Source organism: Triticum dicoccoides, chromosome 7B (assembly GCF_002162155.2).
Source record: "Triticum dicoccoides isolate Atlit2015 ecotype Zavitan chromosome 7B, WEW_v2.0, whole genome shotgun sequence".
Classification (NCBI taxonomy): Eukaryota; Viridiplantae; Streptophyta; class Magnoliopsida; order Poales; family Poaceae; genus Triticum; species Triticum dicoccoides.
The window spans coordinates 713,260,841-713,287,601 of record NC_041393.1 but is presented as its reverse complement, the minus strand read 5'-3'; the positions used below and the strand labels follow the sequence as shown (position 1 = coordinate 713,287,601).

General features: G+C 43.1%; 2 pseudogenes; both read left to right on the top strand.

Annotated features, from left to right (window-relative positions):
• The first annotated feature begins 602 nt into the window (after positions 1-602).
• Positions 603-22,562, top strand: LOC119339488 (annotated as a pseudogene).
• Positions 22,563-22,634: 72 nt separating this feature from the next.
• On the top strand, positions 22,635-24,168 carry LOC119339487 (annotated as a pseudogene).
• Positions 24,169-26,761: the final 2,593 nt, after the last annotated feature.

Sequence of the window (26,761 nt, the reverse complement as noted above, 5' to 3'; positions counted from 1 at the left end):
TAGATCGATTCACGCTAGGGCCCTCCTCTTCTACAATCGTCACCATCCCGCGTGAGCTGCGCTAGGGCACTGATGTGGCACGAGAGAGAATTATTTTCCACCACTGTGAAACAAGCCAAGCTCGCTCGCCAATGCCCTCTGGTGGCAGGGCTATGAGCGAGGGAGGAGGAATAGGGGGGGGGGGTAGGTTAGGGTTTCGTCGATGGCGATATTCGCTAGTATGCTTAGAAAACCAACAAAAAATATGCTCCGTCCGATCCATATTAGTTGTGACTCAAACGGATGTATCTAGTAGTGATATACACCTAGATACATCCGTTTGAGCGACAAGTAATATGGATAGGAGGGAGTTGTTACAGTTGTATATACTTTTAACTAGTTATTCCCTATGTCTCATAATATAAAAACGTTTTTTACACTAGTATAGTGTCAAAAACATTCTTATATTATGGGACGGAGGGAGTACAATTGTATTTACTGAGGCATTCTCAACATAATGATTCAAGATTTCTGTTGTAGTTTGTTAGTGATGGTGCATTGTTTGTACACAGGAAAGGTCACACCTACTACCTAGGTATAGCACGTATATTGATCGTCGAAGCATGGCTATAGAAATAGAATCATCTAAGTTGAGAAGAATTACTAATGATTTTTCGGACACCCAAAAAGTTGGTGGTGGCTATGGAGACGTTTACAAGGTACTATCAATGATTGACTTAGTATTCTATTTTATCTTGAGCATCATATTATTGATAAGTTTTATCAAATGGAAACAGGCAGTCTACAATGGGGAAGCCATGGCAGTGAAGTTGCTTCATGCGACCAAAGGAATTGATGACAAACAATTCATGAAGGGACTCCGTAACCATATGAAGGTCCAACATCCAAACATTGTACGTCTAGTTGGGTATTGCAATGAAGAGACCAAGAAATATGTTGAGCTACCTGATGGCACGTCTGTTTTTGGTAGACACATATACAAGGTGCTCTGCTTTGAATATATGGTTGGTAGAAGCTTAGATAAGCGTCTGCCATGTAAACTTCAAATCTTCAATTCGATCCTTTTTTTCCATCCTTAAATAAAAAATAGATTCTTCAGTTTCACGTTTGAGTCATTGTCCTCTTTCCAGGAGTTTCTCTAGGAGATGAATGGCGCACACATTACCAAATAATAAAGGTGTTGACGCTGGAACGCGTCACACGAACACGTCGATGTGTACCCGCGGCGCCGAGGGAGATGCTCCGCAACTCACACCGTGGGAGGCCGACTTCCAGCGCGATACGCAAGACAGCAAGCCGGCGCTTTTGGGACCAGACGCCTCGCTCGCCCGGGAGGGACCCCGTCAGGGCTCACGGCGACGATTGGTTGCTCGAGGTCGGCCTTACCGCCCCTAGAGCCTCGTGAATTCGCAGCCTCCAATCTTGAAGAACGACGAAGAACGAGAAAAAAGATACAAGGGGAGAGATAAAAGTAGATGAACACGAAAAAGTATTGGATGTGTTTGTTCGATTGGTGTTCTTCAATCGGCCGTCACCCCTTAGGTATATAAGAGGCGGCTGGACTTCCCGTGCAAGGAAAAGGCTTGGATTCACGTCCAAAACCCTAGTCAAATTCGGATTGGTTTTGTCCGAACTTTCCAAAACTCTTCGGTTTAAACTGGCTGCACCTTGCTGGTCTTTTTTGTGATGGTAAACGACCTCGGATGAAAACGAGCCCAAAAGCAATCTTGACCGTTTCGACGAGACGAACAACTTTTATGTTGAACGCTTTTTGATCAGAGGTCATCTTGAGGGTCAAATCGATCGCGCAAAACAGGCTATCCCTTGCGCTACCCATCAGACAGGGTGTCTGGTGGGGCACGCCAGTTTTTGCCTCCCGACAGGGCTGTATTCCGATGGCTCTAACTTTTGCATACGAACTCGGATTGGAACGATTTTTATATAAAAATCGATCGTTTCGACGAGACGAAGACAACCCGTGTAGATAATGTTTCTATTTGAGGTCATCTTAGGGGCTTAATCAGCCAAACTGTACTCTGAATATAAGATCTTAGTATTTTGAGCATAGTTTCGGCCTTCGAGATGAAATCGGACTGCGATGACCCAAACTTCAAAGATGTTCATATCGAAAATACGGAATTATTTCATGAAGATCACTTCTCCATTTGAGGCCATCTTAAATAAGTTATTGACCGTGTCAAAATCTGATGTCAACACATGCCCCCCTGTTTTTCGGCAAAGTTTGTGTGCCGAAAAATAACTTCCGCATAGCTTGTTCTAAGGACGATGTCAACACTCCACCGGCCATTTTGCATATGCTTAGGACGATAAGTTTATATCGGCCATTGCTTGTTTGAACCTCTTGATGCAAACTTGGGTGAAAACTTCTCAGCTTCTATAACAATCCGGTGATAAGGTTTCATAGATCAAAACCATCCTCCGAACCATATTGTTCACCGTTTCGCTAGGATTTTGCAGATAATTAAGAATGAACTTCCTCCAATCCTTACTTCGCCTGCATAAAAGTTTCATTAGTGGCCGAAGCCGTGGGCTTCAGTTTGGCCTTACCTATGTTGACAAAACCTAGCATCGGCTATTGATAGAAATACAATACACCATGGTTAACATAGTAGCCGGATGCTTGCTGTGCCAACTCTTTCAAATTGTCATGTCTAGACATATGAACAATTTTAAAGTAAACCAAGGTAAATTTTGCATATAGACATTCCCCAAGATAAACTATAAGTGATTCGTCAAAATATTGATAACCCTTGGATATTTGTTGCACTACTTCAAATACATCACCGGAAGCCTCAATATGTATAGCACCTATATCAAGGCAAAGCTCCAATCCGAATGACAATGCATATTCGGCTTTGATGATTGTGCAAAAATATTATAAGCGGCCTGAGGCTTCACAAAATAGCTCCATATGAAGATAAATAAGCAACACCAACACCTTGGCCATTGCCACAAATTTACCGTCGAAAATAATCTCCATAGTACTAGAAAGACAAGGGCAATATCAATGAACATGTACCTCGTTTTGGCCTCTACTTGAACTAAGGACGATGTTAGGATGCTACATCAGCCATGCTTTGACATATTCTTAGGGCGATAGATAAATACCGGCCATCAACATAATGCCCATGTAGAATTCATTCACCAAATCATGTATAGCCGAAATAAACTAATGAAATAGAAATCAAATATTTCGGCCCTTTGGATTAGCAAGAAAAAATGTAGCTAATAAAATGTATAGAGATTTGGTAATACCCTCTCATGATGCAGAAAATTATGTCGCTTCCATGGATTAAAATAAATCCAGGGAGGGTAATTTATCATACCTGATGATGAATTCCATGGCAAAGGCATCAATGGTATGGTTGAAGAATATGGATGATGTGCTAACCGAAGATTTTGATGGGGTGATGCAAACCTTCGGCTTAACTGTTTTTGGCTTCGATCTCTCTCTCTCTTCACTTTTGTAACACTTGTTGCAATAGAAACATGCACATCATTTTTGTTTTGATTGATCTTCTTGGGAACCCATGCCATGTTCTTCTTTCTCAGCTCTTGTGCACTAAGATTTTGTAATTCCTTCTTTTTCCAATATGATAAGCCGAGTGAGCAGCTCGACTGTGATTTTTTTCAACCAATGGCAACTCTTTTTGGGCCTTGTGCACCCTCAACTTCTTTTCTTCAGATTTGGCACTCTGATTTTTATCAATTGATTGTTTCACTTCTTTGTCTTTTGTAGCCAATGTCAACACTTTAATTGGCTCTTTGTTATTTGAGATCAAATCTGAAGCAGCACACTTACGACCATCTTTTTTCACGCGGTAAACTTGCTTTACCACCTCTTTCTTCTTTCTTGAGCTCTGAACCGATTCCTTATGATTGAAACGGTCTTTGACACGTGATTGTTCAAATGTTGATCTCCTTGGAGCTGCATAGTATTGGTGAGATGGTCTAGAATAAGATGGAGAATGTACCCTTGTATCATACCTGTCCCATGATGAATATGTATCTATATGAGCATAGGGAGGTATCCATGGCATTGGCATCGACGGCCCAAAATAAGGATATAAATATGTTGCATTAAAATTATCACTTTGCCAATACCGATCCTCATATTTGCGCCTTGGGGGTGATCTTGGTTTCTTTGCATGATTTGGCCGATAAGCATTCTTCTCTTCACTCTTCTTTTGATATTTATCCAATAGTTCAGCAAAGGTGATTTTTGATCTCTTACACTTGCGCTTATTCCGGCCTTTGTTTTCTTTTGGTTTGCTTTCATCGATCATTAGATTTGCTTGCTGCCCCCCAGTCCTTGGCGTCTCCATTGTAGCTTCGATGGAACTCCCGCCCTCAAGATTATGCTCGTTATGCTCTTCAACAACTTCTTTACTTGAAAGCTTGATCCCATCACCTGCAGCTTTTACATTCTTTTTAAATGGATCGGCTTGAAGCAGTCGATGTAAAAACTTTTTGCCATCGGGACCAATCGAAATAGACTGGTCATCTCTTGGTGTTTCAACAAACTTCAATCGTCCTTTTTCAATGGCCAATTTAACTATTTGACGAAACATGTTGCAATCCTCAAAATTATGCTTGGACGAATCATGCAACTTACAATACATTCGTCCTTGGATTGATGGCTTAACATGATGATCAAGAATTGTAATGTAATTATTTTTCAGCAACAAATCAAATATTTTATCACACATGCTTGAATTGAAAGTATACATGTTGTTTCCTAGCCGATCTTGCTGTTTGAACGGCTTTGGAGAAAAGCAAACGAATGGTTCAGATTTGGAATCTCCCCATTCGGCTATGTATTGTGTTTTCCACTCTATCTCCGATGTCTTTGGATATGATATTATATTAACATCGGTTTTCTCAATAGAATTTAACCTTGGCTTTAAATTTCTGAAACGAAGATATTTAGAACATACATGTCTCAGTTGAGACCAAGTGTAAGCCAAGTAAGAAATAAGCAAAGCTACCCAACTAGATATGAACTTTAGAGAAAGCAACGGGAAAAGCTTTGGCTGTAACAATAAGTCATTATCGGTCTTTATAAATGGTGCAATGGGTTGACCGATATGTTCCATAACAATTTTACTGCTAACAAGTAAATTACCCTTCCTCATTGGTCTTTCGAAATTACTTATGAGAATATTTCTTATAGATGCATCAATAATGAAGTTGCGACCAAATATGAAAATAGGTAAAGTACTCGCTATGCATACCTCTTCAAATATGTTGGGAGAACATGATAGTGGTGCCATTTGAAGAACATCTTGCTCCGTCTTTGGATGGCTCCCCAACAACTTGTCATCATCTTTTTCTTGAATCCGTGCATCATTTCTTTGAAGATTTTTGTCGGCCGAACTTTGTTCGGCTACTTGTTCTTGTCCTTGAAGCTTGTCAATTTCTACGGCTCGAAACTCATAGGGCAGGAAGTAGGTTGCATTAACTTCAGAAAAATCAAGCACCGTTGTTTTCCTATGCTTGCCATGCCCTTTCTCAATAATGCTTGCCTCGTTGGATTTGATGGATTCAGAATATATACTACTTGATTCGGCTTTTTCAACCGAAGCACTTTCATGTTCTGAATCATCCTTCTTTTTATTGATAGTACCAATTGGCAATGCTTCTTTTATCTGAGCCAATTCTTTTTCTATTTGTTTCTGACGGCAAGCGGCAAAATTAGCTTTAAGCTTTTTCTCAATTTCAGCCCACTCCGGATATGATTGCCCCCCAATGCTTTTAGATTCTTTCGGCAATGACACACGGGTTTTGCCGAAATTTTGCAATTGTGTAGGGGGTGTATAATATGATGTAGTACTAGGTGAAGGCATATGCATTGTTGTAAGACCATCCTTTTGCTCGCCAATTTTATCAATTGGCAAAGATTCATCTTCTTGCAAAACTCTAGCTTTTATTGCGGCATAATCAGGAAATAGCCCCTTTTCATGTTGTTCAAGGCAAAGAGCACTAATTCTCTTATTTTGGGCTAAACTCTTCAATGCAGCCACCACTACCTCATCTTCTACAATGTTGGGCACAACCGCTCCTGTAAAATTTACATTCATTTGGCTATAACCAGGAAGGTGTGAAGCCGAATTATGAGCATCTACAGTTGTGTATGGTGCCGAAGAATTAGTAACACGAGGTGTAGCATATGACGGTTGAGAGTAACTGGCCGAATAGCCACTAGTAGCATGGCCAATTCTCTCATTCATCGGCATGGTTGGATTACTATATTGCACATTAGCTGCCGATGAATAAAAGGGTGAAACACTTTCTTGTATGGCATTGGAAATTCTAACTTGGGGTGTTTCAAATTGATTAATCGAACTCATCATGTTGCTCATCGGCATATGAATTTGCTGGGTTGCCGATGCGTGTGAGTTGGGATACATATGTTGCATGTTGCTAAATTTATAAGAATTTGAAACGTGAAGATTGTTTTGCATCGGCCCTTGCACATAATTAGATGCATGATTGATAAAACTAGGGCTAGCCGATACATTATGCTCAATAGGTGAGCTAGCAACAACATATGGATTATTTGCATCTACAAAGGGGAATTGGGTATTCATATTACCTTTGTAGATTGCAGCAACTTGATGACGATCTCTTCGTAGCAAGAACGGGCTGGAGACCGTTCAAAGCTTCGTCCCCAGCGGAGTCGCCAAAAAGTGTGTTGACGCTGGAACACGTCACACGAACACGTCGATGTGTAACCACGGCGCCGAGGGAGATGCTCCGCAACTCACACCGTGGGAGGCCGACTTCCAGCGCGATACGCAAGACAGCAAGCCGGCGCTTTTGGGACCAGACACCTCGCTCGCCCGGGAGGGACCCCGTCAGGGCTCGCGGCGACGATTGGTTGCTCGAGGTCGGCCTTACCGCCCCTAGAGCCTCGTGGATTTGCAGCCTCCAATCTTGAAGAACGACGAAGAACGAGAAGAAAGATACAAGGGGAGAGATAAAAGTAGATGAACACGAAAAAGTATTGGATGTGTTTGTTTGATTGGTGTTCTTCAATCGGCCGTCACCCCTTAGGTATATAAGAGGTGGCTGGACTTCCCGTGCAAGGAAAAGGCTTGGATTCACGTCCAAAACCCTAGTCAAATTCGGATTGGTTTTGTCCGAACTTTCCAAAACTGTTCGGTTTGAACTGGCTACACCTTGCAGGTCTTTTTTGTGATGGTAAACGACCTTGGATGGAAACGAGCCCAAAAGCAATCTTGACTGTTTCGACGAGACGAACAACTTTTATGTTGAACGTTTTTTGATCAGAGGTCATCTTGAGGGTCAAATCGGTCGCGCAAAACAGGCTATCCCTTGCGCTACCCATCAGACAGGGTGTCTGGTGGGGCGCGCCAGTTTTTGCCTCCTGACAGGGCTGTATTCCGATGGCTCTAACTTTTGCATACGAACTCGGATTGGAACGATTTTTGTATCAAAATTGATCGTTTCGACGAGACGAAGACAATTCGTGTAGATAATGTTTCTATTTGAGGTCATCTTAGGGGCTTAATCAGCCAAACTGTACTCTGAATATAAGATCTTAGTACTTTGAGCATAGTTTCGGCCTTCGAGATGAAATCGGACTGCGATGACCCAAACTTCAAAGATGTTCATATCGACAATACGGAATTCTTTCATGAAGATCACTTCTCCATTTGAGGCCATCTTAAATAAGTTATTGACCGTGTCAAAATCTGGTGTCAACACATGCCCCCCTGTTTTTCGGCAAAGTTTGTGTGCCGAAAAATAACTTCCGCATAGCTTGTTCTAAGGACGATGTCAACACTCCACCGGCCATTTTGCATATGCTTAGGACGATAAGTTTATATCGGCCATTGCTTGTTTGAACCTCTTGATGCAAACTTGGGTGAAAACTTCTCAGCTTCTATAACAATCCGGTGATAAGGTTTCATAGATCAAAACCATCCTCCGAACCATATTGTTCACCCTTTCGCTAGGATTTTGCAGATAATTAAGAATGAACTTTCTCCAATCCTTACTTCGCCTGCATAAAAGTTTCATTAGTGGCCGAAGCGGTGGGCTTCAGTTTGGCCTTACCTATGTTGACAAAACCTAGCATCGGATATTGATAGAAATACAATACACCATGGTTAACATAGTAGCCGGATGCTTGCTGTGCCAACTCTTTCAAATTGTCATGTCTAGACATATGAACAATTTTAAAGTAAACCAAGGTAAATTTTGCATATAGACATTCCCCAAGATAAACTATAAGTGATTCGTCAAAATATTGATAACCCTTGGATATTTGTTGCACTACTAATAATGAATCACCGGAAGCCTCAATATGTATAGCACCTATATCAAGGCAAAGCTCCAATCCGAATGACAATGCATATTCGGCTTTGATGATTGTGCAAAAATATTATAAGCGGCCTGAGGCTTCACAAAATAGCTCCATATGAAGATAAATAAGCAACACCAACACCTTGGCCATTGCCACAAATTTACCATCGAAAATAATCTCCATAGTACTAGAAAGACAAGGGCAATATCAATGAACATGTACCTCGTTTTGGCCTCTACTTGAACTAAGGACGATGTTAGGATGCTACATCATTCATGCTTTGACATATTCTTAGGGCGATAGATAAATACCGGCCATCAACATAATGCCCATGTAGAATTCATTCACCAAATCATGTATAGCCGAAATAAACTAATGAAATAGAAATCAAATATTTCGGCCCTTTGGATTAGCAAGAAAAAATGTAGCTAATAAAATGTATAGAGATTTGGTAATACCCTCTCATGATGCAGAAAATTATGTCGCTTCCATGGATTAAAATAAATCCAGGGAGGGTAATTTATCATACCTGATGATGAATTCCATGGCAAAGGCATCAATGGTATGGTTGAAGAATATGGATGATGTGCTAACCGAAGATTTTGATGGGGTGATGCAAACCTTCGGCTTAACTGTTTTTGGCTTCGATCTCTCTCTTTCTTCACTTTTGTAACACTTGTTGCAATAGAAACATGCACATCATTTTTGTTTTGATTGATCTTCTTGGGAGCCCATGCCATGTTCTTCTTTCTCAGCTCTTGTGCACTAAGATTTTGTAATTCCTTCTTTTTCCAATATGATAAGCCGAGTGAGCAGCTCGACTGTGATTTTTTTTCAACCAATGGCAACTCTTTTTGGGCCTTGTGCACCCTCAACTTCTTTTCTTCAGATTTGGCACTCTGATTTTTATCAATTGATTGTTTCACTTCTTTGCCTTTTGTAGCCAATGTCAACACTTTAATTGGCTCTTTGTTATTTGAGATCAAATCTGAAGCAGCACACTTACGACCATCTTTTTTCACGCGGTAAACTTGCTTTACCACCTCTTTCTTCTTTCTTGAGCTCTGGACCGATTCCTTATGATTGAAACGGTCTTTGACACGTGATTGTTCAAATGTTGATCTCCTTGGAGCTGCATAGTATTGGTGAGATGGTCTAGAATAAGATGGAGAATGTACCCTTGTATCATACCTGTCCCATGATGAATATGTATCTATATGAGCATAGGGAGGTATCCACGGCATTGGCATCGACGGCCCAAAATAAGGATATAAATATGTTGCATTAAAATTATCACTTTGCCAATACCGATCCTCATATTTGCGCCTTGGGGGTGATCTTGGTTTCTTTGCATGATTTGGCCGATAAGCATTCTTCTCTTCACTCTTCTTTTGATATTTATCCAATAGTTCAGCAAAGGTGATTTTTGATCTCTTACACTTGCGCTTATTCCGGCCTTTGTTTTCTTTTGGTTTGCTTTCATCGATCATTAGATTTGCTTGCTGCCCCCCAGTCCTTGGCGTCTCCATTGTAGCTTCGATGGAACTCCCGCCCTCAAGATTATGCTCGTTATGCTCTTCAACAACTTATTTACTTGAAAGCTTGATCCCATCACCTGCAGCTTTTACATTCTTTTTAAATGGATCGGCTTGAAGCAGTCGATGTAAAAACTTTTTGCCATCGGGACCAATCGAAATAGACTGGTCATCTCTTGGTGTTTCAACAAACTTCAATCGTCCTTTTTCAATGGCCGATTTAACTATTTGACGAAACATGTTGCAATCCTCAAAATTATGCTTGGACGAATCATGCAACTTACAATACATTCGTCCTTGGATTGATGGCTTAACGTGGTGATCAAGAATTGTAATGTAATTATTTTTCAGCAACAAATCAAATATTTTATCACACATGCTTGAATTGAAAGTATACATGTTGTTTCCTAGCCGATCTTGCTGTTTGAACGGCTTTGGAGAAAAGAAAACGAATGGTTCAGATTTGGAATCTCCCCATTCGGCTATGTATTGTGTTTTCCACTCTATCTCCGATGTCTTTGGATATGATATTATATTAACATCGGTTTTCTCAATAGAATTTAACATTGGCTTTAAATTTCTGAAACGAAGATATTTAGAACATACATGTCTCAGTTGAGACCAAGTGTAAGCCAAGTAAGAAATAAGCAAAGCTACCCAACTAGATATGAACTTTAGAGAAAGCAACGGGAAAAGCTTTGGCTGTAACAATAAGTCATTATCGGTCTTTATAAATGGTGCAATGGGTTGACCGATATGTTCCATAACAATTTTACTGCTAACAAGTAAATTACCCTTCCTCATTGGTCTTTCGAAATTACTTATGAGAATATTTCTTATAGATGCATCAATAATGAAGTTGCGACCAAATATGAAAATAGGTAAAGTACTCGCTATGCATACCTCTTCAAATATGTTGGGAGAACATGATAGTGGTGCCATTTGAAGAACATCTTGCTCCGTCTTTGGATGGCTCCCCAACAACTTGTCATCATCTTTTTCTTGAATCCGTGCATCATTTCTTTGAAGATTTTTGTCGGCCGAACTTTGTTCGGCTACTTGTTCTTGTCCTTGAAGCTTGTCAATTTCTACGGCTCGGAACTCATAGGGCAGGAAGTAGGTTCCATTAACTTCAGAAAAATCAAGCACCGTTGTTTTCCTATGCTTGCCATGCCCTTTCTCAATAATGCTTGCCTCGTTGGATTTGATGGATTCAGAATATATACTACTTGATTCGGCTTTTTCAACCGAAGCACTTTCATGTTCTGAATCATCCTTCTTTTTATTGATAGTACCAATTGGCAATGCTTCTTTTATCTGAGCCAATTCTTTTTCTATTTGTTTCTGACGGCAAGCGGCAAAATTAGCTTTAAGCTTTTTCTCAATTTCAGCCCACTCCGGATATGATTGCCCCCCAATGCTTTTAGATTCTTTCGGCAATGACACACGGGTTTTGCCGAAATTTTGCAATTGTGTAGGGGGTGTATAATATGATGTAGTACTAGGTGAAGGCATATGCATTGTTGTAAGACCATCCTTTTGCTCGCCAATTTTATCAATTGGCAAAGATTCATCTTCTTGCAAAACTCTAGCTTTTATTGCGGCATAATCAGGAAATAGCCCCTTTTCATGTTGTTCAAGGCAAAGAGCACTAATTCTCTTATTTTGGGCTAAACTCTTCAATGCAGCCACCACTACCTCATCTTCTACAATGTTGGGCACAACCGCTCCTGTAAAATTTACATTCATTCGGCTATAACCAGGAAGGTGTGAAGCCGAATTATGAGCATCTACAGTTGTGTATGGTGCCGAAGAATTAGTAACACGAGGTGTAGCATATGACGGTTGAGAGTAACTGGCCGAATAGCCACTAGTAGCATGGCCAATTCTCTCATTCATCGGCATGGTTGGATTACTATATTGCACATTAGCTGCCGATGAATAAAAGGGTGAAACACTTTCTTGTATGGCATTGGAAATTCTAACTTGGGGTGTTTCAAATTGATTAATCGAACTCATCATGTTGCTCATCGGCATATGAATTTGCTGGGTTGCCGATGCGTGTGAGTTGGGATACATATGTTGCATGTTGCTAAATTTATAAGAATTTGAAACGTGAAGATTGTTTTGCATCGGCCCTTGCACATAATTAGATGCATGATTGATAAAACTAGGGCTAGCCGATACATTATGCTCAATAGGTGAGCTAGCAACAACATATGGATTATTTGCATCTACAAAGGGGAATTGGGTATTCATATTACCTTTGTAGATTGCAGCAACTTGATGACGATCTCTTCGTAGCAAGAACGGGCTGGAGACCGTTCAAAGCTTCGTCCCCAGCGGAGTCGCCAAAAAGTGTGTTGACGCTGGAACACGTCACACGAACACGTCGATGTGTAACCACGGCGCCGAGGGAGATGCTCCGCAACTCACACCGTGGGAGGCCGACTTCCAGCCCGATACGCAAGACAGCAAGCCGGCGCTTTTGGGACCAGACACCTCGCTCGCCCGGGAGGGACCCCGTCAGGGCTCGCGGCGACGATTGGTTGCTCGAGGTCGGCCTTACCGCCCCTAGAGCCTCGTGGATTCGCAGCCTCCAATCTTGAAGAACGACGAAGAACGAGAAGAAAGATACAAGGGGAGAGATAAAAGTAGATGAACACGAAAAAGTATTGGATGTGTTTGTTCGATTGGTGTTCTTCAATCGGCCGTCACCCCTTAGGTATATAAGAGGCGGCTGGACTTCCCGTGCAAGGAAAAGGCTTGGATTCACGTCCAAAACCCTAGTCAAATTCGGATTGGTTTTGTCCGAACTTTCCAAAACTGTTCGGTTTGAACTGGCTACACCTTGCGGGTCTTTTTTGTGATGGTAAACGACCTCGGATGGAAACGAGCCCAAAAGCAATCTTGACCATTTCGACGAGACGAACAACTTTTATGTTGAACGTTTTTTGATCAGAGGTCATCTTGAGGGTCAAATTGGTCGCGCAAAACAGGCTATCCCTTGCGCTACCCATCAGACAGGGTGTCTGGTGGGGCGCGCCAGTTTTTGCCTCCTGATAGGGCTGTATTCCGATGGCTCTAAATTTTGCATACTAACTCGGATTGGAACGATTTTTATATCAAAATCGATCGTTTCGACGAGACGAAGACAATCCGTGTAGATAATGTTTCTATTTGAGGTCATCTTAGGGGCTTAATCAGCCAAACTGTACTCTGAATATAAGATCTTAGTACTTTGAGCATAGTTTCGGCCTTCGAGATGAAATCGGACTGCGATGACCCAAACTTCAAAGATGTTCATATCGACAATACGAAACTCTTTCGTGAAGATCACTTCTCCATTTGAGGCCATCTTAAATAAGTTATTGACCGTGCCAAAATCTGGTGTCAACAAAAGGGGACTTGTGAAGGTTTGTTTTATCTTCACAATGGATGTGAAAATCGGATCCTCCACTTGGATCTAAAGCCTGCCAATGTATTACTTGACAAGAGCATGAAACCGAAAATTGCGGATTTGGATTGTCAAGGATCTACACTGCAAGCCGTAGCCATATCAAAGTTGATTCAGTTTCAGGGACAACGTGAGTGCAATGTTTCACTGATTTCGACATGATTTTCTTTCTCATATTAACCAAACAAATGGTGACACTGACCGTTCCCTTAAACATTTTTTGATACCATGCAGGAATAACATGCCACCTGAATCAATACACGGGAGCGAGATGTCAGACAAGACTGATGTCTATGGTTTAGGTGTTACAATCATAGAAGTAATTAAGGGATCTGGTGGTTTTGAAATTTATCACGACTCGACACAAATTTTATTGAAGATGTATGAACAATCATGTTTGTCACCAACATGTTCAATTTAATGCTTAAAGATCCGGTGGTACGATAATATAGATAAATAATTGTCCATTTGATGATGTTGCTGATAAGCCTTTTGTGTATCGATTTACAGGTGTGTGCATATTGGAGGAAGAGGGATAGCACAACAAATTTATATCAAGTGCACAACAAAAAAGAGAAGAAGAAGAAAAAGAGGAGAATAAGAAATATTTTATTATTCTCCTATTTTCCTTCTTCTTCTACTTTTTTTCTTCTACTTCCTCCTCTTATTTTTTCCTCCTCTTCTTCTCCTTCTTCTTCTCCTTTCCTCTTATTATTTTCCTTTTTCTCCTTTTCTTTTTAAATCGATATCTACTAACAACCTAAAATGCACTAACCTAAATCGATATCTACTAACAACCTAAATAAAAACGACGACGACGACGGCTCACAACGGGGGTGGCCGGCGAGGACGACCGTGGGGGTGGCGACGGCGACGGCGGTGGGGGCAACGACGGCGACGACAAGGCACAGGGTGACGACGGGGCCGGCGCGGCAACGGTGTCGGAGGTAGGGCGACGGCGGCGACGGGCGCGGGCGATGGGGTAGAGGGAGACGACGGTGACGACCAGGCACAGGGCGACAGCGGGGGCGGCGCGGCGATGGTGTCGGAGGCAGGGCGACGACGGCGACGGGCGCAGGCGACGGGGCAGAGGGCGGTGAAGTGGATGAAAATTTCACAAGTCCTGCTTATATAGCTAGAGCATTGGTCCCGGTTTCTGGCACCAACCGGGACCAATGCCAACCTTTAGTCCCGGTTGGTGCCACCAACCGGGACCAAAGGTCTCTTTTCAGCAGCCCAAAGGGCGGGAAACAGAGGCCTTTGGTCCCGGTTGGTGCCAACAACCGGTACCAAAGGTGGCCATTGTTCTCGGTTACCGGTTTGTGCCACCAACCGGGACCAAAGGCCTCGTGCTGCCCATGGCCAGAATTTTAGTCCCACCTCGCTAGTTGAGAGGGGCGCGCAGTGGTTTATAAGCCCCACTGCCGCACCCCTCTTGAGCTCCTCTCGATCGCAGGCTAACATGCCTATTGTCACTGCTATGCCTGTTGGGCCTACTGGGCCTTGTGCAGGCCTGAATCCTGGCCCATTGTAGGGTTTCTAGTCGTATTCAGGCCGTATTGGCCCAGTAGGTGGCATTTTTTATTTTCCCAGTTTTTTTTCTTCTGTTTTTTGCATTATTTATTTTCTTTTGTTTTTTGCTTTATTTTTTATTTCCTTTTGCTTTTAGGTAAAAAAAATATAAACTTTCTGTTAGTGCCATTTGTTTTCCATTTTAAATAGTTTAAATTTGAAATTTTTGAAATTTGTGTGAATCACTAGTTTTTGAATAACTTTACTATAAACATAGATTTTTGAGTGATTATTTTTCCGGCGGTTTAATATTACTGTGCTTTATCATTATATTCAAAAAACAGAAAATAATTTTGGTAATTCTTTCTTGCTTCTAATGTTTTGAACAGAAAATAATTTATGATAATTTTGGTTGCATAAATTTTATATAATTTTAGTCTTAGTAATACTAGAGGTTTATAAAAGTTTTTTGAGTTGATTCCTTTTTCTATTGGAGTTTTACAAAAGCTTTTTAGTTGATTTTTTTTTGCTATTGAAGGATATTATAGTTTTGTTTTAGTTGATCATAACAGAATATTTTAATTGATTACATCATTTCACCCACATAGCATGCGCTAAAAAGTTGAGATGGTTACAATAAAAACTGGATGCACTTCGTTTTCTTCGCTTGTGACTGCAGTGATATTCTACATCAAAGGCATCATCATAATAGTTGTTGATAGAAAGTCTTCACTTTTTCTTCGCTTGTGTTCTTTGCTTATTGCGCTGTAACCATGGATAATCTTCATCGTTTAACAGGGTGCTTGGGTCAGCCTTGACTTTGAAGGGAGGAATTTCATGAAACTTTTCATAATCTTCAGACACGTCTGTCTTGCCCTCCAATCCCACGATGTCTCTTTTTTCTGAAAGAACTATGTGGCGCTTTGACTCATCATATGATGTATCCACTTCCCTATCTTTTCTTTTTCTCGGTTTGGTAGACATGTCCTTCACATAGAAAACCTGCGCCACATCATTGGCTAGGACGAATGGCTCGTCTGTGTACCCCAGATTGTTCAGATCCCCTGATGTCATTCCGTATAGTGGGTCTACCTGTACCCCGCCTCCTGACATATTGACCCATTTGCACTTAAACAAAGGGACCTTTATATCATTTCCATAGTCAAGTTCCCATGTGTCCACTATGTAGCCATAATATGTGTCCTTTCCCCTCTTGGTTGCTGCATCAAAGCGGACACCACTGTTTTGGTTGGTGCTCTTTTGATCTTGGAGATCGTGTAAAATGTATTCCCATTTATCTCGTACCCTTTGTAGGTCATTACAGTCGAAGATGGTTCCCTCGCCAACGAGTACAAGTCATCAGAAACAGTTTTGTCACACCTGAGACGTGTTTGGAACCAACTGCCGAAACTCCTGATGTGTTCACATGTAATCCAGTCCTCACACTGGTCCGGGTGTTTGGAGCGCAGAATGTTCTTGTGTTCATCGACATACGGGATCACCAAGGTAGAATTCTGTAGAACCGTGTAGTGTGCTTGAGACCAAGAATGCCCGTCCCTACATACTATTGAGTCCCCTCCTAGCGTGCCTTTTCCACCCAGTCTCCCCTCATACCGCGATTGAGGGAGACCTATTTTCTTAAGATCAGGAATGAAGTCAACACAAAACCCAATGACATCCTCTGTTTGATGTCCCATGGAGATGCTTCCTTCTAGCCTAGCGCGGTTACGGACATATTTCTTTAGGACTCCCATGAACCTCTCAAAGGCGAACATATTGTGTAGAAATACAGGGCCTAGAACGACAATCTCATCAACTAGATGAACTAGGACGTGCGTCATGATATTAAAGAAGGATGGTGGGAAAACCAGCTCGAAACTGACAAGACATTGCGCCACATCGCTCCTTAACTTTGGTAGGATTTCTGGATCGATCACCTTCTGAGAGATTGCATTGAGGAATGAACATAGCTTCACTGGCTAATCAAACGTTTTCCGGTAGAAGCCCCCTCAATGCAACCAGAAGCACTTGCGTCATAATCACGTGGCAGTCATGAGACTTTAGGTTCGGGAACTTTTTCTCTGCCATATTTATTATTCCCTTTATATTCGATGAGTAGCCAGACAGGACCTTCATACTGAGCAGGCATTCAAAGAAGATTTCCTTCTCTTCTTTGGTAAGAGCATAGCTGGCAGGACCTTCATACTGCTTTGGAGGCATGCCGTCTTTTTCGTGCAAACGTTGCAAGTCCTCTCGTGCCTCCGCTGTATCTTTTGTCTTGCCATACACGCCCAAGAAGCCTAGCAGGTTCACGCAAAGGTTCTTCGTCACGTGCATCATGTCGATTGAAGAGCGGACCTCTAGGTCTTTCCAGTAGGGTAGGTCCCAAAATATAGATTTCTTCTTCCACATGGGTGCGTGTCCCTCAGCGTTTTTCGGAACAGATAGTCCGCCGGGACCCTTTCCAAAGATTACTTTTAAATCATTGACCATAGCATGCACGTGATCACCGGTACGCATGGCGGGCTTCTTCCGGTGATCTGCCTTGCCTTTGAAGTGCATGCCTTTCTTTCGACATTGATGGTTGGTCGGAAGGAATCGACGATGCCCCAGGTAAACATTCTTCCTGCTTTTGTCCAGGTATATACTTTCGGTGTCATGTAAACAGCGCGTGCATGCATGGCATCCCTTGTTTGTCTGTCCTGAAAGGTTACTGAGAGCAGGCCAATCATTGATGGTGACAAACAACAACGCATGCAGGTCAAATTCCTCCTGTTTGTGCTCATCCCACGCACGTACACCGTTTCCAATCCACAGCTGTAAAATTTCTTCAACTAATGGCCTTAGTAACACATCAATGTCGTTGCCGGGTTGCTTAGGGCCTTGGATAAGAACTGGCATCATAATGAACTTCCGCTTCATGCACAACCAAGGAGGAAGGTTATAGATACATAGAGTCACGGGCCAGGTGTTGTGATTGCTGCTCTGCTCCCCGAAAGGATTAATGCCATCCGTGCTTAAACCAAACCATATGTTCCTTGCGTCACCTGCAAACTCCTCCCAGTACTTTCTCTTGATTTTTCTCCGCCGCGACCCATCAGCGTGTGCTCTCAACTTCCTGTCTTTCTTACGGCCATCTCTGTGCCATCGCATCAACTTGGCATGCTCTTTGTTTCTGAACAGGCGTTTCAACTGTGGTATTATAGGAGCATACCACATCACCTTGGCAGGAACCCTCTTTCGGGGGCGCTCGCCGTCAACATCACCAGGGTCATCTCGTCTGATCTTATAGCGCAATGCACCGCATACCGGGCATGCGTTCAAATCCTCGTACGCACCATGGTAGAGGATGCAGTCATTAGGGCATGCACGTATCTTCTGCACCTCCAATCCTAGAGGGTAAACAACCTTATTTGCTGCATACGTACTATCGGGCAATTCGTTATCCTTTGGAAGCTTCTTCTTCAATATTTTCAGTAGCTTGTCAAATCCTTTGTCAGACACAACATTCTCTGCCTTCCATTGCAGCAATTCCAGTATGGTACCGAGCTTTGTGTTGCCATCTTCGCACTTGGGGTACAAACCTTTTTTGTGATCCTCTAGCATGCGATCAAACTTCACCTTCTCCTTTTCACTTTCACACTGACTCTTTGCATCAACAATGACCCGACGGAGATCATCATCGGGCACATTGTCTGGTTCCTCTTGATCTTCAACAGCTTCCCCTGTTGCAGCATCACAGTATTCAGGGGGCACATAGTTGTCATCGTACTATTTTTCTTCGTTGTCTTTCATCATAACCCCTATTTCTCCGTGCTTGGTCCAAACATTATAGTGTGGCATGAAACCCTTCTCAAGTAGGTGGATGTGAAGGGTTTTCCGGTTAGAGTAAGACTTCATATTCTCACAGATAGGGCATGCACAACACATAAAACCATTCTGCTTGTTTGCCTCAGCCACTTCGAGAAAACCATGCACGCCCTTAATGTACTCGGAGGTGTGTCTGTCACCGTACATCCATTGCCGGTTCATCTGCGTGCATTATATATATATAATTAAGTGTGCCAAAAACCATTACAGAACATCATGAATAGATAATTAAGTGACGAAATTAATAGAACTTCATCATCACATTAAAACCAAAGCACATACATACTTCTCGTTGAACAACATATAGCTCTCTAGAGCATCTAATTAATTAAACCATACATTGAAACTATGTAAAACATTTCAATGCGAAAACAAATGCGATCATAATCGCAACCAATGTAACAATTGATCCAATGGCATAATGATACCAAGCCTCGGTATGAATGGCATATTTTCTAATCTTTCTAATCTTCAAGCGCATTGAATCCATCTTGATCTTGTGATCACCGACGACATCCGCAACATGCAACTCCAATATCATCTTCTCCTCCTTAATTTTTTTTTCCTTCAAGAAATTGTTTTCTTCTTCAACTAAATTTAACCTCTTGACAATAGGGTCGGTTGGAATTTCCGGTTCACATACCTCCTAGATAAATAAAATCTATGTCACGTTGGTCGGCATAATTGTCATAAACAATAAATGAACCAAATAGTTATAAAAATAATATATACCACATTCGAATCATAGACAGGACGAGGGCCGACGGGGGCGGATACCAAAACCATCGCACTATATAATAGGAAGCAATAATAAAAGTAAGAAAATTAGAGAAATATCTATCTAATCATACAAGTAAGAATTTTCTTTCTTTCAGAAAGAAGATAAGACCAAGAGGCTCACCATGGTGGTGCCGGCGATGAGATCGGCGCGGGGCAATCGACGACGGTGAAGACGGGGACGGGACATGACGGACCGCTAAACCTAGACAAATATCGAGGAAAATGGAGCTTGGAGGTTGAGCTTCGAGAGGAGAAAGCTTAACTAGTGTGGCTCGGGCATTTCATCGAACACCTCGTGTGCATAGGAGGTGAGCTAGAGCACCACAGAGCTCTTCCCTCGCCGGCCTGAAAAAACAGAGCAGTGGAGTGCTCTGCTCGCGGGCGAGGGGTATATATAGGAAACTCATTGGTCCCGGTTCGTGGCATGAACCGGGACTAAAGGCCACCCTTTGGTACCGGTTCAAGCCAATGACCGGTACCAATGGTCGTGGGCCAGGAGCGAAGCCCATTGGTCCCGGTTCATCCCACCAACCGGGACCAAAGGTGCCAGACGAACCGGGACCAATGCCCCCACGTGGCCCGGCAGCCCGCCTGGCCTCACGAACCGGAACCAATGACCCCCTAGGTCCCGGTTCGTGACTCAACCGGGACTAATGGGATTACCAGGCCCGAACGTATGCCCTATTTTCTACTAGTGATATACATCAAAATACATCTAATCGATTATTAGTCTAGAAGTGATCATCAAGAACATGCATAGTGGGATGCTTGAGTGACCAATTGTCCATATTGGTTTGTCGGAAGGGATCCACTAGATGTGGTGATTGTGTATGCCTTTGAGTGCACTGAATCAACCCCAGCCTGGTACACGGTGGATAATGGGATCTTTTGGTTGCTTCAAGAGAAGTTGACACACTTCCCTGAAAGTTGCATAGGTTGCATCTACATTGACATGACCCCAAACACATACACATCCGACATGAAAGTAGTTGACCCAAATGAGATGAAGAAAACTGGCTACACGAGATTCGCATGGCATAGAATGACATGTACTAAAAACATGGCATCAGGACTTGCCGACGCGCATAAAATGATCAGCAACCACGGGCACCACAATGGCATCATATTGTTCTTCTCTGATGGCTTGATAAACAAGGGGGACTTCTTTGATGGAACTGAAAACTTTATCTCCAAAGTGCATGTCCACACATTTACCCTCGGCGGGGACGCATATAACCATGTATGTACTAGATTAGTGTTTATCAATCTAAATGATGATCGTCTCATGAATAAGTTTTATTTATTCCTATATATTATATATATGCTAGGTCCTCCACTCCATTGCAACAAATTCTCCAGGTGGGAAGTTCCACACCAGCCCTGTTCCAGAAAGGCCAAACCTATCAACATCCTTCTCCAAGCTACTGGATAACCTACTTGGCAGAACCCGAGAGGATGATGAGAGGCCTGTTAGTTCCATTTCAGGTATATCTACATATGAAGGTCCAATCCAGTCTGTTAGTTTAGGATTGATCATCAAGAACATTTTATAGTGGGATGCTTGAGTGACCAATTGTCCACATTGGTTTGCAGGAAGGGAGACACTATATGTGGTGATTGTGTACGCCTTTGACAGCACTGAATCAGCCCCAACCTGGTACACGGTCGATAATGGGATCTTTTGGTTGCTTCAAGAGAAGTTGACGCACTACCCTGAAAGTTGCATGGGTTACATCTATGTTGACATGACCCCAAACACATACACATCCGACATGAAAGTAGTTGACCCAAATGAGATGAAGGAAACTGGCTACATGAGATTCGCATGGCGTAGGATGACCTGTAGTAAAAACATGGCATCAGGACTTGCCGACACGCATAAAGTGATCAGCAACCGCGGGCACCACAATGGCATCATCTTGTTCTTCTCTGATGGCTTGATAAACAAGGGGGACTTCTTTGATGGAACTGAAAACTTTGTCTCCAAAGTGCCTGTCCACACATTTACCCTCGGCGGGGACGCATATAACCATGTATGTACCAGATCACTGTTTATCCATCCAAATGATGACCGTATCATAAATAAGTTTTATTTGTTCCTATATATAATATATATACTAGGTTCTCCACTCCATTGCAACATTTTCTCCAGGTGGGAAGTTCCACACCAGCCCTGTTCCAGAAAGGCCAAACCTATCAACATCCTTCACCAAGCTACTGGATAACCTACTTGGCGGCCCCAGAGGAAGATGAGAGGCCTGCTAGTTCCATTTCAGGTATATATGCATATGAACACCCAATCCAATATGTTAGTTTAGGAGTGATCACCAAGAACATTTCCTAGTAGGATGACATTCAATTGCTCATACTTGTTTGCAGGAAGGGAGCAACTAGATGTGGTGATTCTGTACGCCTTTGACTGCACAGAATCAATCGCAGCCTGGTACACGGTGGATAATGGGATCTTTTGGTTGCTTCAAGAGAAGTTAACCCACTTCCCTGAAAGTTGCATGGGTTACATCTATGTTGACATGACCCCAAACACATACACATCCGACATGAAAGTAGTTGACCCAAATGAGATGAAGGAAACTGGCTACATGAGATTCGCATGGCGTAGGATGACCTGTAGTAAAAACATGGCATCAGGACTTGCCGACCCGCATAAAATGATCAGCAACCGCGGGCACCACAATGGCATCATATTGTTCTATCTCTGATGGCTTGATAAACAAGGGGAACTTCTTTGATGGAACTGAAAACTTTGCCTCCAAAGTGCCTGCCCACACATTTATTTATTCCTATAACAATGTATGTACCAGATTAGTGTTTATCCATCCAAATGATGATCGTCTCATAATTAAGTTTTATTTATTCCTATATATAATATATATGCTAGGTTCTCCACTCCATTGCAACAAATTCTCCAGGTGGGAAGTTCCACACCAGCCCTGTTCCAGAAAGGCCAAATCTATCAACATCCTTCTCCAAGCTACTGGATAACCTACTTGGCGGAACCCCAGAAGTTGATGAGAGGCCTATTAGTTCCGTTTAGGGTATATATACATATGAACGCCAATCCAATCTGTTAGTTTAGGAGTGATCACCAAGAACATTTCATAGTAGGATGCCATTCAATTGCTCATACTGGTTTGCAGGAAGGGAGCCATTAGATGTGGTGATTGTGTATGCCTTTGACTGCACAGAATCAACCCCAGCCTGGTACACGGTGGATAATGGGATCGTTTGGTTGCTTCAAGAGAAGTTGACGCACTTCCCTGAAAGTTGCATGGGTTACATCTATGTCGACTTGACCCCAAACACATACACATCAGACATGAAAGTAGTTGACCCAAATGAGACGTAGGAAACTGGTACACAAGATTCGCATGCCGTAGGATGACCTGTACTAAAAACATGGCATCAGGACTTGCCGACACGCATAAAATAATCAGCAACCACGGGCATCACAATGGCATCATCTTGTTCTTCTCTGATGGCTTGATAAACAAGGGGGACTTCTTTGATGGAACTGAAAACTTTGTCTCCAAAGTGCATGTCCACACATTTACCCTCGGCGGGGATGCATATAACCATGTATGTACCAGATTAGTGTTTATCCATATAAATGATGATCATCTCATAATAAATTTTATTTATTCGTATATATTGTACCAGGTTCTCCACTCCATTGCAACAAATTCTCTAGGTGGGAAGTTCCACACCAGCCCCGTCCCAGAAAGGCCAAACCTATCAACATCCTTCTCCAAGCTACTGGATAGCCTACTTGGCGGAACCCTAGAGGATGATGAGAGGCCTGTTAGTTCCATTTTAGGTATATCTATGTACAAACCTCCAATCAAATATGTTAGTTCATCAAGAGTTATCACCAAGAACATGCATATATATAGTAGGATGCTTGAATGTCCAATTGTCTATACTGGTTTGCAGGAAGGGAGCCACTCGATGTGGTTATTGTGTATGCCTTTGACTGCACTGACTCAACCCCAGCCTGACACACGGTGGATAGTGGGGTCTTTTGGTTGGTGCAAGAGAAGCTGACCCATTTTCCTGATAGTTGCATGGGTTACGTCTACGTCGATGTCACCCCAAATACATACACGTCGGGCATGAAAGTAGTCGACCCAGCTGAGACAAAGGAAACTGGCTACATGGGATTCGCACGACGCAGGATGACCTGTGGCAAAAAAATGGCATCAGGCCTTGCCGAGGCGCATAAAATGCTCAAAAACCGTGATTATCACAACGGCATAATCTTGTTCTTCTCTGATGAATTGATAAACAAGGGCGACTTTTTTGATGGAACCGACAACTTCATCTCCAAAGTGCCTGTCCACACATTTACTGTCGGTGGCGACACATATAACCATGTATGTATGAATTAAGTGTTGTTTGAGTCAAAATCATTGCTTCTGAATTAATCTAATGTATGCCTTCCCTGTGTGATAGGGTCTCCAAGCCATCGCAACAAATTCTCCAGGTGGGACATTCAACGCAATTCCAGTTCCAGAGAGACCGCATCTCTCAGTGCCCTTCTCGAAACTACTGGATAGCCTCCTTAGCGGCACAATGGAGGACAGAAATCATCAATAGTGTGGGTGATTTGTTCAAGTCTCAGAAACGCGCGCAGGCACTCCATTTCAAACAGCTTTGATCATTTTGTTGGATATTTGCCCTCCGGATCGATCACATCAGAATAACACGAACACCCGCGCACAAAAAACTGATAGCCAAGGGGCCCTTGTCGTGCCCTCTTTTTTTCCTCTTTATTTTTTTTCTCCTTTTCTCTGGTGTTCTCTCTTCGTTACAAAAACTCACGCGACCTGGTGTATATATATACACACGGCCTCACGCACGAGCTAGCTATCCGACTCGTGCAAGACTTCCAATACAGACACACCTAATCTAACCGGACTAGTACAAGGAAAGCTAACACAAGCTAACCATGAATCCTAATCTGATCTCAACTACTACTACTATAGTAGGACACGACTAGGTCATGGCACGCAAGCCGTCACACTGACGCACACTTTCCTAATTACCGGCTGCGCTGATCACCCTAGTACTAATCCTAATTGAACTAGACTAGAACCTCACACACGTATAACTTGTACTTGCCAAATTAACTACCATAATGTTTGGATTATTCCAACATTCACCCCCTAATCCAAACATCCGACGCTTTTTACTCAACGAGACACGCAGACGATCACCTTTTCATCTTGTCCCATCGATTTCCTCCGGTGACGCGACTTAGCGGACCACAGCTTCTCTCTCCTTGCAATGATGGCCACCACATCATCACCATCATACTTTTGTGCCGACTTGAAAACTGAAACCAACGATTATCCGGACTACCAGCCACGCTGCCGCATCTTAGCGTGCTACATGCAGACTAAACACATAGCCTCATGCAGGAACTCGACTTAACCGGTCGCGTCCATCTTCACGTTGATCTTCATTTTCACGTCGGTTGCTTGTGCACGGGGAGGCACATCTTTTCACCCGCCACATCTTCTTTATCATTGTCGTTGGTGACACAACTTACCAAACGACGCCTCCTGTCCAGCAGCAACACGATTCGCCATATACGTGCAACTCATCTCCATCGTATATGAACTCGCCGGAATTCCACGACCACGAACGGAAACACAAGGCACAATTTCCTTTTTCCATCCGCCCAATATCTCAATTCTCCTCTGCCAATGACGCATCTCAACTGCAGCAGAAGTCTCACACACCTGAGCTCTTGGCCGCACCTTACAAGAACTCATGTGCACACCTTGACGACAGCTCGCAACTTTGTCGCCTCTTCCTCGCTCCCCCAGTGATGATCTCGATGATTTCCTTCGTGTCGCAACTTTGGCACCTCCATAATCATCAACAATCACCAACACCTTGCCGACGACAACCCTGTCGTCTCCCTCCAGGTCGTTCCGCCGAACGACAATCACCTGTCACCTCGCTTGCGACAACACGCTCACCACCTTTTCACCGTCGCTCCGCCGAACGACTACCGCCTGATCCTCCTCGTCGCTGCACTAGCGACTGTATCGCTCGCTCCTCGTCGCTACATCAGCGATTGTATTGCCTGCCCCGAGGCGCTAGCAGGGTCGCCACCCCGGGGCAAGCGCAGCTTCACTGCGACCTTGCTCTAGATACCAATTGTTGGAACTCTGCCCTCAGGATCGATGACATCAAATTACGATGAACACGCACACGAAAAACTGATAGCCAAGGGGCCCTTGTCGTGCCCTCTTTTTTTCCTCTTTATTTTTTTTCTCCTTTTCTCTGGTGTTCTCTCTTCGTTACAAAAACTCACGCAACCTGGTGTATATATATACACACGGCCTCACGCACGAGCTAGCTATCCGACTCGTGCAAGACTTCCAATACAGACACACCTAATCTAACCGGACTAGTACAAGGAAAGCTAACACAAGCTAACCATGAATCCTAATCTGATCTCAACTACTACTACTATAGTAGGACACGACTAGGTCATGGCACGCAAGCCGTCACACTGACGCACACTTTCCTAATTACCGGCTGCGCTGATCACCCTAGTACTAATCCTAATTGAACTAGACTAGAACCTCACACACGTATAACTTGTACTTGCCAAATTAACTACCATAATGTTTGGATTATTCCAACATTCACCCCCTAATCCAAACATCCGACGCTTTTTATTCAACGAGACACGCAGACGATCACCTCTTCATCTTGTCCCATCGATTTCCTCCGGTGACGCGACTTACCGGACCACAGCTTCTCTCTCCTTGCAATGATGGCCACCACATCATCACCATCATACTTTTGTGCCGACTTGAAAACTGAAACCAACGATTACCCGGACTACCAGCCACGCTGCCGCATCTTAGCGTGCTACATGCAGACTAAACACATAGCCTCATGCAGGAACTCGACTTAACCGGTCGCGTCCATCTTCACGTTGATCTTCATTTTCACGTCGGTTGCTTGTGCACGGGGAGGCACATCTTTTCACCCGCCACATCTTCTTTATCATTGTCGTTGGTGACACAACTTACCAAACGACGCCTCCTGTCCAGCAGCAACACGATTCGCCATATACGTGCAACTCATCTCCACCGTATATGAACTCGCCGGAATTCCGCGACCACGAACGGAAACACAAGGCACAATTTCCTTTTTCCATCCGCCCAATATCTCAATTCTCCTCTGCCAATGACGCATCTCAACTGCAGCAGA